At 46.5% G+C, this 14,067-nt stretch overlaps 2 protein-coding genes and 1 pseudogene across 4 annotated transcripts in view; 1 reads left to right on the forward strand and 2 right to left on the reverse strand.

The window, feature by feature from the left end:
* LOC117093612 (zinc finger protein 813-like) overlaps nt 1–14,067 on the forward strand; it is a 361,257-nt gene that overhangs the window by 85,363 nt on the left and 261,827 nt on the right. The gene's annotated exons all lie outside the window — the stretch shown is intronic.
* LOC117093610 (zinc finger protein 83-like) overlaps nt 1–14,067 on the reverse strand; it is a 241,235-nt gene that overhangs the window by 63,852 nt on the left and 163,316 nt on the right.
* Nucleotides 149–2,855, reverse strand: LOC117093620 (annotated as a pseudogene).

Raw genomic sequence — 14,067 nt, forward strand, 5'->3', positions numbered from 1 at the left:
AAGGTCAAGAGTTGAGAGCAGCCAGGCCAACATGGTAAAACCCTGTCTCTACTAAAAACATAAAAATTAGCCGGAGCATGCTTGTAGTCCCAGCTACTCGGGAGGCTAGGAAGGGGAATTGTATGAACCTGGGAGGCGGAGGTTGCAGTAAGCCAAGATTGTGCCACTGTGCCCCAGCCTGGGCGAAAGAGTACGACTTCGTCTCAAAAAAAAAAAAAAAAAAAAGGCTTTGCCACAATTATCACAGTTGTGAGGTTTCTCTCCTGTATGAATTCTCTTGTTTTGCATAAGATGAAGCTTGACTGAAGACCTTGCCACAATCATGATATTTCTAAGGTTTCTCTCCAGTATGAGTTCGCCAATGAACTGCAAGCTATGAATGATGTCTGAAAAATCTGCCACATTTACTACACTTGTAAGATCTCTCTTCATTATGAATTCTCTAATGATTTGCAAATAATGGTAGCATTACTGAGGACTTTGTAAGAATCATTACACTTGTAAAGTTTGCCTATACCATGGATTGCTTGATGATGAATAAGTGATGCCTGCCCACTAAAGACTTTGCCACACTCATTGCACTTATAAGGTTTTTCTCCAGTATGAAGTCTATTATGACATATAAAGGATGACATATGACTGAAGGTCTTGCCACACTCATTACACTTGTAAGGTTTCTCCCCATTATGAAGTCTATGATGGTATACAAAGGATGACATATGACTGAAGGTCTTGCCACACTCATTACACTTGTAAGGTTTCTCTCCAGTATGAACTCTCTGATGTTGTGCAAGGTTTGAGTGTTGATTAAAAACCTTGCCACATTCATTACACTTGTAAGGTTTCTCTCCAGTATGAATTGCCTTATGAATTACAAGGGATGAATTTCGAGCAAAGGTCTTGCCACACTCATGACAGTTGTAAGGTTTCTCTCCAGTATGAAGTCTACGATGGCCTACAAGGGATGACTTCTGACTGAAGGTCTTGCCACACTCATTACACTTGTAAGGTTTCTCTCCAGTATGAAGTCGATAATGACATGCAAGGTGTGCTTTTTGATTAAAAACCTTACCACATTCATTACATGTGTAAGGTTTCTCTCCAGTATGGACTCTCTGATGTTGGGCAAGGTATGAATCACGCCGGAAAACCTTGCCACATTCATTGCACGTGTAAGGTTTCTCTTCAGTATGAACTCTGTTATGGCGTGAAAGGCATGAATTATGCCTAAAAGCTTTGTCACAAACCTTACATTTGTATGGTTTCTCTCCTGTATGAATTCGCCTATGTGTTTCAAGTTGTGATCTGCAACTGTAAACTTTGTCACATTCTTCACATTTGTAAGGTTTCTCTCCAGTATGACGTCTACGATGGCCTACAAGGGATGATGTCTGACTGAAGGTCTTACCACACTCATTACATTTGTAAGGTTTCTCTCCAGTATGAAGTCTATAATGGCGTGTAAGAGATGACTTGTGACCGAAGGTCTTGCAACACTCATTACACTTGTAAGGTTTTTCTCCAGTATGGACTCTATGGTGCCATGCAAGGTATTGCTTTTGATGAAAGACTTTGCCACATACATCACATTTATGTTGTTTCTCTCCTGAATGGGTTATGTGATGTCTCCTTAAATGTGAGCTATAATTAAAGGCTTTGCCACACTCATTACATCGGAAAGGTTTTTCTTTCATGTGGACTTCCTGTATTTGTGTGAATAATGAAGAACGGAGAACATTCTTCCCATACCTATTAGAAATATGGGTTTTGAGCCTATGGGAAATTCTTTGGGATGTTGAAACCAAGGAAGCATTGTTGATAGACTTCTCTACCTGATTATCAATTTTCCCTTCAGGCTGAAATATGTGCAGTTCAGGCAGATGTGAATGAAAGCTTAATCCAAGCTGATCTTTAATAGGCTTGTTTCCAGCATGTCTTTGATTATGTCGGTCTGTACTACCAGTCAACTTTTTGATTTTTGTCATGGGTGCTTCATGGACCTTTCTTTTAATTTCTTGCCACTGAAAGTCAAAGTCATGAATATCTTTCTTGATTTCTGGGAAGCAAAAATCTCCAAAGTGATGACTTTCATGTCTTTCCAACATCTCTGTGTGGAACACTTCTGTATTGCCTTGCCCTGTTGATGAGTACTCCATCATGGTTTTAAAAGAGCTATCTAAAAAATATAAAAACCAATAGGTTTCCAATTAAGTACATATGGTAAATAATAGTTAATATTGAAATGTGTTAATATTACACAAAAAGCAATACTTATGTTAAACTTTCCAAATATGATCTTCAAAGTTTAAGAACACCCTCTCTCTACTAAAAATACAAAAATCAGCCAGGTATGATGGTGGGTGCCTGTAATCCCAGCTACTCAGGAGGCTGAAGCAGGAGAATTTCTTAAACCTGGGAGGCAGAGGTTGTAGTGAGCAGAGATCACATCATTGCACTCCAGCCTGGGCAACAAGAGCAAAATTCCATGTCAAACAAAAACAGTTCAGTCAAGAGCCTCATATACATGAGGCAGTGAGCCTGAACGATGTCCTCCCTAGGAGGAACTTCTACAGCAGTGACTGCTGCTTAGAGAAGATGATCATTAGTTTATGTGATGATCACTGTCACGGTACCAGTGAGAGATACTTCTGTGACGCTCCCTAAAAACCAGAATGAAAGGCCAAGCGTGGTGGCTCAGGTTTTCAATCCCAACACTTGGCTGGAGGCTGAGGTGGGCAGATTGCTTGAGACCAGGAATTTGAGACCAGCCTGGTCAACATGGTGATACCCCATCTCTAATAAAAATACAAAACTTAGCAAGGTATCATGGCTTGCATCTGTAATTCCAGTTAGGTTGGGAGGCGGAGGTATGAGAATTGCTTGAATGCAGGAGGTGGAGGTTGTACTGAGCTGATATCACAACACTGCACTACAGCCTGAGCAACAGAGGGAGACTCTGTCTCAAAAAAAAAATAATAATAATAAAACAAAACCAGAACCACAGCTGGAAACACTTGTCAGTCAGTGTCAGTGTCATGCTTTCTATCTCGTATCCTGGGCCACGCTGACAATTCTGCTCAGGGCTTCCAGGGACATCTCTGCCTAGAGCAGGATGATATTCAACTGTATTAGTCAGAGTGTTAATAAGTGTTCTGTTGGCCGGGCGCGGTGGCTCAAGCCTGTAATCCCAGCACTTTGGGAGGCCGAGACGGGCGGATCACGAGGTCAGGAGATCGAGACCATCCTGGCTAATACAGTGAAACCCCGTCTCTACTAAAAATACAAAAACTAGCTGGGCGAGGTGGCGGGCGCCTGTAGTCCCAGCTACTCGGGAGGCTGAGGCAGGAGAATGGCGTAAACCCGGGAGGCGGAGCTTGCAGTGAGCTGAGATCTGGCCACTGCACTCCAGTCTGGGCGACAGAGCGAGACTCCGCCTCAAAAAAAAAAAAAAAAAAAAAAAAAAAGTGTTCTGTTTTTTGTAAAACCACTCCATAGGAGAGTCTCTAAGAAGCTATCCATGACAGATAGGAGGGTCATCACTGCAGAAAAGAATGACATGTACATCAAAAGCATGTATCACAAAATCACAAAAGAGAACACAAAATCAGGAAGAGCCAAGATAGACAAAGACAGATTCCTCACGTGTGGAGACACATTTTTCTCACCCACAGACTCCAGGTTCCTGTAGTTCTCCAACATTACAGCCCTGTATAAAGCCCTCTGTGCAGGGTTCAGGCATTTCCACTCCTCCAAAGAGAATTCTATAGCCACATCCCTGAAAGTCACGCGTCCCTAAAATGAAACACACATTTCCACAAAACATTAGGGAGGACAAAGTCATCACCATCACACAAAATGAGAAAAGAGAAAATAAGTATTGATTGATCCAAGACTGTGTTCTCACAAATCCACGCTAACGTATCTTTGAACAGTTTTTTTCTGTACAGTTGTGTTTTATTGTACTTTCCCATTATAGATTTTAAAATCTAACTCACTGTGGAAGTCTCCGTTTTATGGAAAATATAAAAAACATATGTCTGGGATCCTGGCTAACTCAGTGAAACCCCGTCTCTACTAAAAATACAAAAAATTAGCCAGGCGTGGTGGCAGGCACCTGTAGTCCCAGCTACTTGGGAGGCTGAGGCAGGAGAATGGCGTGAACCCGGGAGGCAGAGCTTGCAGTGAGCCGAGATCATGCCACTGCACTCCAGTCTGGGAGACAAGGCGAGACCCCATCTTAAAAAAATAAAAAATAAAAAAATAAATAAAAAAAATATATATGTATATGTGTGTATGTGTGTGTGTGTGTGTGTGTGTGTGTGTGTGTCTGGGCCGTGGTGGCTCAAACCTAAAATCCCAGCAGTTTGGGAGGCCGAGGTGGGTGGATCAACTGAGCTCAGGAGTTCGAACTACCCAGGGCAACATGGTGAAACCAAGTCTCTACTAAAAATACAAAAAAATTAACTGGGTGTGGTTGTGCACGCCTCTAGTCCCAGCTATTTGGGAGGCTGAGGCAGGAGAATCGCTTGAGCTCCAGAGGTGAAGGTTTCAGTGAGCTGAGATTGTGCCACTGCACTTCAGCTTAGACTGCAGAGTGAGACTCCATCTCAAACAAACAAACAAACAAAATATATATATATATATGGCCAGGCGTAGGGGCTCACACCTGTAACCCTGTCACTTTGGGATACCAAGGTAGGTGGATCACTTAAGGTCAGGAGTTTGAGACCAACCTGGGCAACATGATGAAACCCCATAGCTACTAAAAATAGAAAAATTAGTTGGGCATGGTGGTGGAAGGCACCTGTAATCTCAGCTATTTGGGAAGCTGGGGCAGGGGAATTGCTTGAACTCTGGAGGCAGAGGTTGCAGTAAGCTGAGATCACAGCACTGCACTCCAGCCAGGGCAACGGAGCGAGTCTTTCTCAAAATAAACATATATGTATATATATACTGCAAATAATGTGTTTTCTACAAAAACCATGGGCTTGGCTGGGCATGGTGGTTCACACCTACAATCCCAACACTTCTGGAGGCTGAGGCGTGTGGATCACGAGGTCAAGAGATTAAGACCATCTGAGCCAACATGCTGAAACCCCGACTCTATTAAAAATACAAAAATTAGCTTGGTGTGGTGGCATGCACCTGTAATCCCAGCTACTCAGGAGGCTGAGGCAGGAGAATCACTTGAACTCAGGAGGCGGAGGTTGCAGTGAGCTGAGATAGTGCCACTTCACACCAGCCTATCAACAGATGAGACTCTTTCCCAAAAAAATCACGGACTTCTCCATTAATGCTCTCCAGGACACATTTAAAATCACATCTACACACACTTAAATTAACTTCAGTCCAGACATTATAAGGAAAAACCTAAACACATCCATAGCTACTCACCAGGCTGAGGTGGGAGGATTGCTCGAGCCTGGAGAGCAGAGATTGAAGCGAACCAAGATTGCACCACTGCACTCCAGCCTGGGGCACACAGTCAGACCCTGTCACCCCCACCCTCCAAAAAGTCGGAAGCTCATTGAATTAAGAGACAGCTTCAAGAAATCATGAAAGCAATGCATGAAGAAAATGAGAAGGTCAACCAACATACAGAAATTATGAAGAACTACACAGAGACTCTCAGGCTAAAAATACAGTAACTAAATGGAAAAACTCAATAAATACATGGGTTCAAAATCAGAATTCATTATGTAAATTAAAAACTAGTGAAGAGGGGATGGGTGAGGTGGCTCACACCAGGACTTTGGGAGGCTGAGGTGGGTGGATCGTGTGAGGTCAGGAGTTCGGAGACCAGCCTGGCCAATATGATAAAACTTTCTCTCTACTAAAAATACAAAGATTAGCAGGGTGTAGTGGTGTGGGCTTCCCACTGCACTCCAGCCTGGTACAGAGTGAGACTGTCTCAAAAGAAAATAATAAAATAATTTTTTAAAAAAGGCCAGGCATGGGACAGGTGCAGTGGTTCACGCCTGTAATCCTAGCACTTTGGGACGCCGAGGCAGGCAGATCACCTGAGGTCAGGAATTCAAGTCCAGCCTGACCAACATGGAGAAACCCCATCTCTACTACAAATACAAAATTAGCCGGGTGTGGTGGTGCATGCCTGTAATCCCAGCTACTTGGGAGGCTGAGGCAGGAGAGTCACTTGAACCTGGGAGGTGGAGGTTGCGGTGAGCCGAGATTGCATCATTGCACTCCAGCCTGGGCAACAAGAGCAAAACTCTGTCTCAAAAAAAAAGAAAGAAAAGAAAGGCCAGGCTTGGTGGCTCATGCCTGTAATCCCAGCACTTTGGGAGGTCGAGGCGGATGGATCACCTGAGGTCAGTAGCTCAAGGCCAGTCTGACCAACATAGAGAAACCCTGTCTCTACTAAAAATACAAAATTAGCTGGGCATGGTGGTACATGCCTGTAATCCCAGCTATTCGAAAGGCTAAGGCAGGAGAATTGCTTTAACCATGAAAGTAGAGGTTGCAATGAGCCAAGTTCGTGCCCTTGCACTCCACCCTCAGCAACCAGAGTGGAACTCCATCTCAAACAAAAAGAAAAAAGTAGTGAATAGGAAAAGAAACAACAACAACAAAGAATAAAGAAAAATGAAGGGAGTCTAAACAGACTAACAGGACACCAGCAAGGACACCATCCTACACATTATGAAAGTCCCGGGCCAGGTTGTGGCTCACGCCTGTAATTCCAGCACTTTGGGAGGTCCAGGTGTGGGAATCACCTGAGGTCAGGAGTTCAAGACCAGCCTGGCCAACATGGTGAAATTTCATCTCTACTGAAAATACAATAATCAGCCAGGTGTGGTGGTGCACACCTGTAATCTCAGCTACTTGGGAGGCTGAGGTGAGAGAATCGCTTGAATCCAGAAGCAGAGGCTGGAGTGAGGTGAGAGCACACCACTGCACTCCAGCCTGGGCGACAGTGTTGGGATTTACTCAAGATAGGGACGGAAATATTAAAGGGAAATATTAGGGAAAGTTATAGGGAATAGTCCCAAACCTTTTGGAAGGCCGAAAGGTTACATAGCTGGTAATAATCGAACAGGCTGAAGACAGCCAGTTCTTACCTTAGAGCATGAGGTCCTAGGGTAAATACTAGGGACAATGGAGGCTTCCCCAGTTGTGTCTGTTTACCCTGCCTCCAGTAACTAACCTTTGAGCCACATGGCCCTCTAGGGGGAGGTTGACCAGGGAAATTGTCCCTTAATGGTATTTACTTTAGACCACAGTACCTGGGCTTTAATCATTCATAAAACTACTCTCTTTACCGTGTTAATCATCCTCAAGTGTGTTTACTCAAACTTCTGTTGTTAATTCAATGCTACATAAATGCCTGGAGTGTGAGCTGCTCAGGGCTGCTGCAGTGACAAGCCTCTCTTGGTGTGCAGGCAACTGGGCACCCAGCAGGACTGGCAACGCAGAGTGTCTGTGCCGGTGTACATTTCACTCATCCATCTGGGCCAGAGTCTGTGGGCAGACCCCTGCAGCTAAGGCCCTGTTGTGAGGAGCAATACCTCAGCTGGTGCCCCGTGTGAGGAAAGTCAGCGATCTGCAGAAACAGACCCCCAGCAGTTCAAGCCCCTCCTGAGGCAACCTGCGAAGGAAGGGTGAGGACCACCCTGGAGAGGAACGCTGCGATGGAAGCGTGAGCAACGCGACCCCTGAAAACGAAGGCAAAGAAGGACCGTGCGGTCAAGTCAGTGAGTAATCAGTAAGTCACTGGTGCCCACTCTAGGTTACTATGTTCTGGGGAAGGTTGGAAACAGCATATAAAAGCGTTAAGACAGTTGCTTAAGGCTAGTGGTCGGGAAACACAGCAGAACTAGCAAAAGAGAATGATCTGTGTGTCAGTGTACGTTTTATTCATACGTGGTTAAGTCAGGGTCAGCATGCAGACCCCCACAGCGAATGCTGTCTTGTGAGGAGCAATACCTCAACAGAGCAAGACTCCGTCTCAAAAACACAAAAAGACTACCAGAAGTCACAGAAGTGAGTGAGAGGAAGAAAGGAATAGAAAAGCTTGTTGGAAGGCATAATGACCAAACATTTCTAATTTCAGAAGGCAAAAGAAACCAATTCAATACCTTAAGAATATCCAACTAGGATCAATCTAAGAGACCTACAACAGACAACATCATAATAAAACTATCAAAATTCAGAGATAAAGAATCCTAACAACAGCCAAAAGAAGAGCTAACTGTCACTGTCACCCAAGAGGAAGCCCCTGTAATATTACCAAGATATTTCTCGGCTGGGCGGGCGGTGGCTCACGCCTGTAATCCCACAACTTTGGGAGGCTGAGGCGGGCAGATCATGAGGTCAGGAGTTCGAGACCAGTCTGGCCATCAGAGTGAAACCCATCTCGACTAAAAATACAAACAATTAGCCAGGTGTGGTGGTGTGCGACTGTAATCCCAGCTACTCGGGAGGCTGAGGCAGGAGAATTGCAGTGGTAAGACTATGGTGGTAAGAATCATAGTGATAAGACCACAGTAGTAAGCTTTGCTTAATGCGTGGGCAATTTCCCATGTTCTTAGTCAGAGAGGGCACCTCTGCAGCTGGGGGTAGGGATGGAATCTTCCCACATCTAAAAGAGGAAATGGCAACTCCAAGAAGAAGCAATCGGCTTTTCTTTTCTTTTTTTTTTTTTCTGTTTGAGACGGAGTCTCGCTCTGTCGCCCAGGCTGGGGTGCTGTGGTGCCATCTCGGCTCACTGCAAGCTCTGGTTCCCAGGTTCACCCCATTCTCCTGCCTCAGCCTTCCAAGAAGCTGGGACGACAGGCGCCCACCACCACGCCCGGCTAATTTTTTGTATTTTTAGTAGAGACAGGGTTTCACCCTGTTAGCCAGGGTGGTCTCGATCTCCTGACCTCGTGATCCGCCCGCCTTAGCCTCCCAAAGTGCTGGGATTACAGGCATGAGCCACCGCGCCCAGCCTGCAATCAGTTTTTCAATACCCCAACTTGTAGGAAACCTCCAGATATCTGCAGTGAAGTGACCATGCCCACAGGCAGCCAGTGTGTTATTCTTGGGAAGGGTGAAAAACTGTCAAGGAGATTATGTGAAGTCAGGGGCTTGAGGCCAGCCTGGACAGCATGGTGAAACCCTGTCTCTATGAAAAATACAAAATTAGCCCAATGTGGTGGCGGACGCCTGTAATCCCAGCTACTTGGGAGGCTGAGGCCTGAGAATCTCTTGATCCTGGGAGGTGGAGGTTACAGTGAGTGCAGAGTGCTCCGGTGAACTCCAGCCTGGGCAATAAAAGGGAGATGGAATTTAAGATGAGAGGGACTGAGCAAAGCCTCGGGTGAGTGCGAGCAAACATGTGAGGCAGGACGCTGCAGTCTCACAGAAGACTGGCTACTACAATACCTGGCACATCAGAAAGCAGACAGCAGAATCCACGGAGGAATATCACTCACCTGAGGAAGAGCCATCCTGGATCCTTTCCTTTGCTCTTCTTGGTAGCTTCCTCACGTAACATGAGTCTTTGGAAATTAATCCTGTGTGAGAAAAAAATATGATATTTAATGTTTTTTTTTGAGATGGAGTCCAGCTCTGTCACCATGATGGGGTTCAGTGACATGATCTCATCTCACTGCAATCTCCGCCTTCCCAGTCCAAGGGATTCTCCTGCCTCCGTGTCCCGACTAGCTGGGATTCCAGCCATGTGCCACCACACACAGCTAATTTTTGTGTTGGCCAGGATAGTCTTGATCTCCTGACCTCGAGATCTGCTCACCCCGGCCTCCCGAAGAGCTGGGATTACAGGGGTGAACCACCGTACCCCTCCTCACCTCCCTGTGGATCACAGGCTGATCTCAGCTCTCAACATGGAGGAAAGTGCCCTGACATTCAATACTAGACACAGATGAGAATCACCAGCGCTATTATAAGTATTATTGAGGGTGGGTCCCATCCTATGATAATAGCAATCTTTGACAGAACAGCATAAAAGATGTATTTGCAGAATGTCTGAGAACCCCAATGTAAAGTCAGGGTTGAGCTCCACTCAGAGGGCGCCAGCCTAGCACAGCCCCACCTTCTGGCTCTGCTCTCCCCTTGGTGACTTGTTCCCACTAGGATCCAGTGAACAGTGAAGGAGCAAAAAGAATCACACAGAACAGGCAACATGGACCAGAGGTGGGGATGAAGGTGGGGCTGCATTGTCAAATGGGGGCTGTGGGAGATCACAAAGTTGCCATGGAGAAAGTGATGTCAGAACAAAGACTTAGGGAAGAAAGGCTGTTTGTCACTTGCAGCCGATGGGACAGAGAGTCCTAGGCAGAGGGACAGCCCAGGTGAAGGCACTGAGACAGGAGCAACCTCAGCCCCAGAAAAAGGAAAGAGGCCTGTGTGGCTGGAGCAGAGGGAGCCAGGAGGACACAGGCAGGAGATGAGGTCAGGGAGGTCCTGGGGGCACAGATCCATAGGGATGAGGTCTTGTAATATTTTTCTCTCACACTTCAAAAGAATTTTGGAAATGATGTATTTTCTCACTCCTTTCATGTATACGCGCAACTTTATGTTATAAATTACAACATTTACAAATAACGGAATTCATTTCCCACATTTAAAATACATGCTGTCAAGTTTGGCTAAGTCCCTGGAAGTACACTGTCACCCTCATCTGAGATGTATAGGACTGCAAGGGAATGTGTTTGGGGTTTAGGAAATCACCTATAGAAATGTGAATGTGGAGATGCCTGTTTGATGTCTCAGCAGAGAGCAGAGGAGACAACGGGACACAGGATTGTAGAGCTCAGGGGAGAGGCCTGTAGGCGACATGGAGTTGTGTAGGTGGGTTAAAGTTGTGAAATGACATGGTATGGAAGGGCAGTGGGTGTGGACAGAGACAAGGAGAGGTTCAAGATGATTTGAGTCTAATTCCCTGGTTTTTCCATTCTGGTACTTGTGTTTTTTACATTTTTGGAGAACAGTAATTTATTTAAAATTCATATTACACCTGAGCATTACCCTCTCCTATAGAAAAAGCCACAAACTATTTGATCAATCGTTTCAGGGGCCAGTGTCACTCTGACTGAGCTTTTCTGGTCTTATTCATCACCTGTATATTACAGGTGCGGTCACTGAGGTTCAGAGGAGGAGACATTTCACTAAGTTATCCTGAGAAGCTCTGAGTTGAGTCAGAAAGAGGTGTGGCTCATTCCCATATGATGGCCTGGAAGCGTTAACAGACTGGCATTGGTTTTTTTCTCTAGAAATTTGCAAGATGGGCTGGGTGTGGTGACTCACCCCTGTAATCCCAGCACGTTGGGAGGCTGACGTGGGTAGATCATATGAGCCCAGGAGTTTGAGACCAACCTGGACAACACAGTGAAACCCCGTCTCTAAGAAAAGTACAAAAAATAGCCAGGTATGGTGGTGTGCATCTGTGGTCCCAGCTATTTGGGAGGCTGACTGGGGTGAATCTTTGGCCTCCCAAGTAACTGGGATTACAGGGGTGAGCCACCACGTCCAGTCCAACATTTACATTATAGCATCTTGACTTGACCCTCGGCTCCTCAGCTGCCCTGTGACTCTGTGTGTGTGTGTGTGTGTGTGGGTATGTGTGTGACTGTGTGTGTGTATGCTCATGTGTTGTGACAGGCAAGGAAAAGCCAGTAGAGAGTCATCACCACTGTCCTGGCAGGAGGAGGTGGCCCTTGGGCTGCAGTGCACTGTGCTGTTTGCACTCTGATCCTTGGAAGAATCTTTCCTGAAGTCATGGAGCCTCCAGCTCCTCCAGAACAGATCTAGTTGTGTAGGGGTGTGTCCTTCATGCCTCTCTGGACCCTGACCTTCTCCCCACTCTTCCTGGAGGGAACCCAGGACCCTGACTCTGAGCGCATCGCCTGCTGGTGGCAAAGCCCCTGCCCATGATGGCCAAACTGGGCCCTGGTGATGTGCAGAGCATGGAAGACCCGGGAGCTAGAGTGAGGCAGTGACACAGATGGCAAAAATGGGGATGCCTTGGGACTGGCTGAGGACACAGGGTCTGGTCTGTAGGGCTTTTCTGACCTCAGTGAGGCCTTCTCCTCTTACTTTGACTGAAATAAATAGCCACAGGAAGTTCAAATCAATTAGAGTTGAAATTTCCAGATGAAATGTGGGACTTCACACTTGCCCCAGCCCCTCAGTCTTCCCTGAGGACGTCTCAGCATCTAAACCACAACCCCAGAGTAGATGCTGCAGTTATCCTGTGGCCAAGATGGGAAATGTGTATCCTTCAAGTAAGGGAGACCCAACACACAAAGTAATCCATGCAGCAGGGTGTTTCTGGGCGGGCACAGTGACTCCCATCTGTAATCCCAGCACACTGGGAGACCAAGGCAGGTGGATCACCTGAGGTCACGATATTGAGATTATCCAGGCAAATATGGTGAAAACCCCGTCTCTACTAAAAATACAAAAATTGCGCTGGGTGCAGGGGCTCATGCCTGTAATCCTAGCACTCTGGGAGGTTGAGGCTGGTGGATCACTTGAGGTCAGGAGTTTGAGACCAGCCTGGTCAACATCGTGAAACCACGTCTCTACTAAAAACATAAAAAGTAGCCTGGCTTGGTGGGCATCTGACATCCTAGCTACTCGGGAGTCTGAGGCAGGAGAATTGCTTGAACTCGGGTGGTGGAGGTCGTAGTGAGCCAAGATCACACCACTACACTCCAGCCTGGGTGACAGAGTAAGACTCAAAAATAAAATATAATAAAATACAAATACAAATACAAAAATTAACCGGGTGTGGAGGCACACACCTGTAATCCCAGTTACTTGGGAGGCTGAGGCACAAGGATCACTTGAAGCTAGGAGACAGAGGTTGCAGTGAGCCAAGATCACGAGACTGCACTCACAGTTTGGACAATAAAGTGAGAGTCTGTCTAAAAAAATAAAAAAAAGCACTTCTGATATGATTCATGCAGAGATAATAAAACCTGAGTAACATGATAGAGACTGATGGGCAGAGGGAACTTCAGATGGTGGTGGGAGGGCATGGCAGACAGCTCTGAGCCTAGACCTGAAGGAGGAAAAAGGGACAGTGCTGTGATCATTTAGGGACATAGGGTAAGAGCAGGGACAATGACCTGAGACAGAAAAGGTTTTGGTGTTTGAGAAAAAAGAAACAACTGTGACTGGGGCAGATGGAGTTGGGAGAGGAGAGCAAGCTCCCAGGAGGAGGCTGGACACTGGCAGGGGCCCTGGACACAGGGCTGTGGAGCCACAGTGAGGAGTTGGGCTTTTGTCCTGGGGAACACGGGAAGCCGGTGGAGGGTTCCCTGCCAGGGACAGACATGACCTGCTTTAGATTTCGCTGTGATATCCTCATACAGACAAAGGCCCCAAAGATGGTCTCTGTGTCTGAGTCTACACCTCTGTTTCTTACATTCTGCTGCTTTTCTTCATTTTTAGGGTACTGCATCCCATTTAAAATCCTAGTTACAACTGGGCACTCCCCTCTCCCAGATGAAAAGTCACGCCCAGACACGCACTCCATTTGCCAATCATTTCAGGGGTCAGCGTCGCCCGGGTTGACCTTTTCTGGTCTAGCCCCTCATTGCCAAGTTGCAGGGAGGCTCACTGGGCTCAGAGCAGGGACATATTCACCAAGTTACCCTGAGAAAGTCTGAGATGAGTGAGGTGTGCCTGAATTCTTACATGGGGCCTGGAAGGGCTAACGGGAAGGGTTGGTCTTTATCACCCCTATCTTTGAAAATTAGAGAAGCATCTTTCACATGCCTGGGCTAAAGAAACTTCTTTACAAGGTTCTGATGCCATTAATTCCTGACATTTAATTCTTCCTTTAAAAAAATCATAGTAGGCCGGGCGCGTGGCTCAAGCCTGTAATCCCAGCACTTTGGGAGGCCGAGACGGGCGGATCACAAGGTCAGGAGATCGAGACCATCCTGGCTAACACGGTGAAACCCCGTCTCTACTAAAAGATACAAAAAACCTAGCGGGCGAGGTGGCGGGCGCCTGTAGTCCAGCTACTCCGGAGGCTGAGGCAGGAGAATGGCGTAAACCCGGAGGCGGAGCTTGCAGTGAGCTGAGATCCGCCAC

This window comes from Trachypithecus francoisi, unplaced genomic scaffold (genome assembly GCF_009764315.1).
Source record: "Trachypithecus francoisi isolate TF-2019V2 unplaced genomic scaffold, Tfra_2.0 Lachesis_group12, whole genome shotgun sequence".
In the NCBI taxonomy this organism is placed as follows: Eukaryota; Metazoa; Chordata; class Mammalia; order Primates; family Cercopithecidae; genus Trachypithecus; species Trachypithecus francoisi.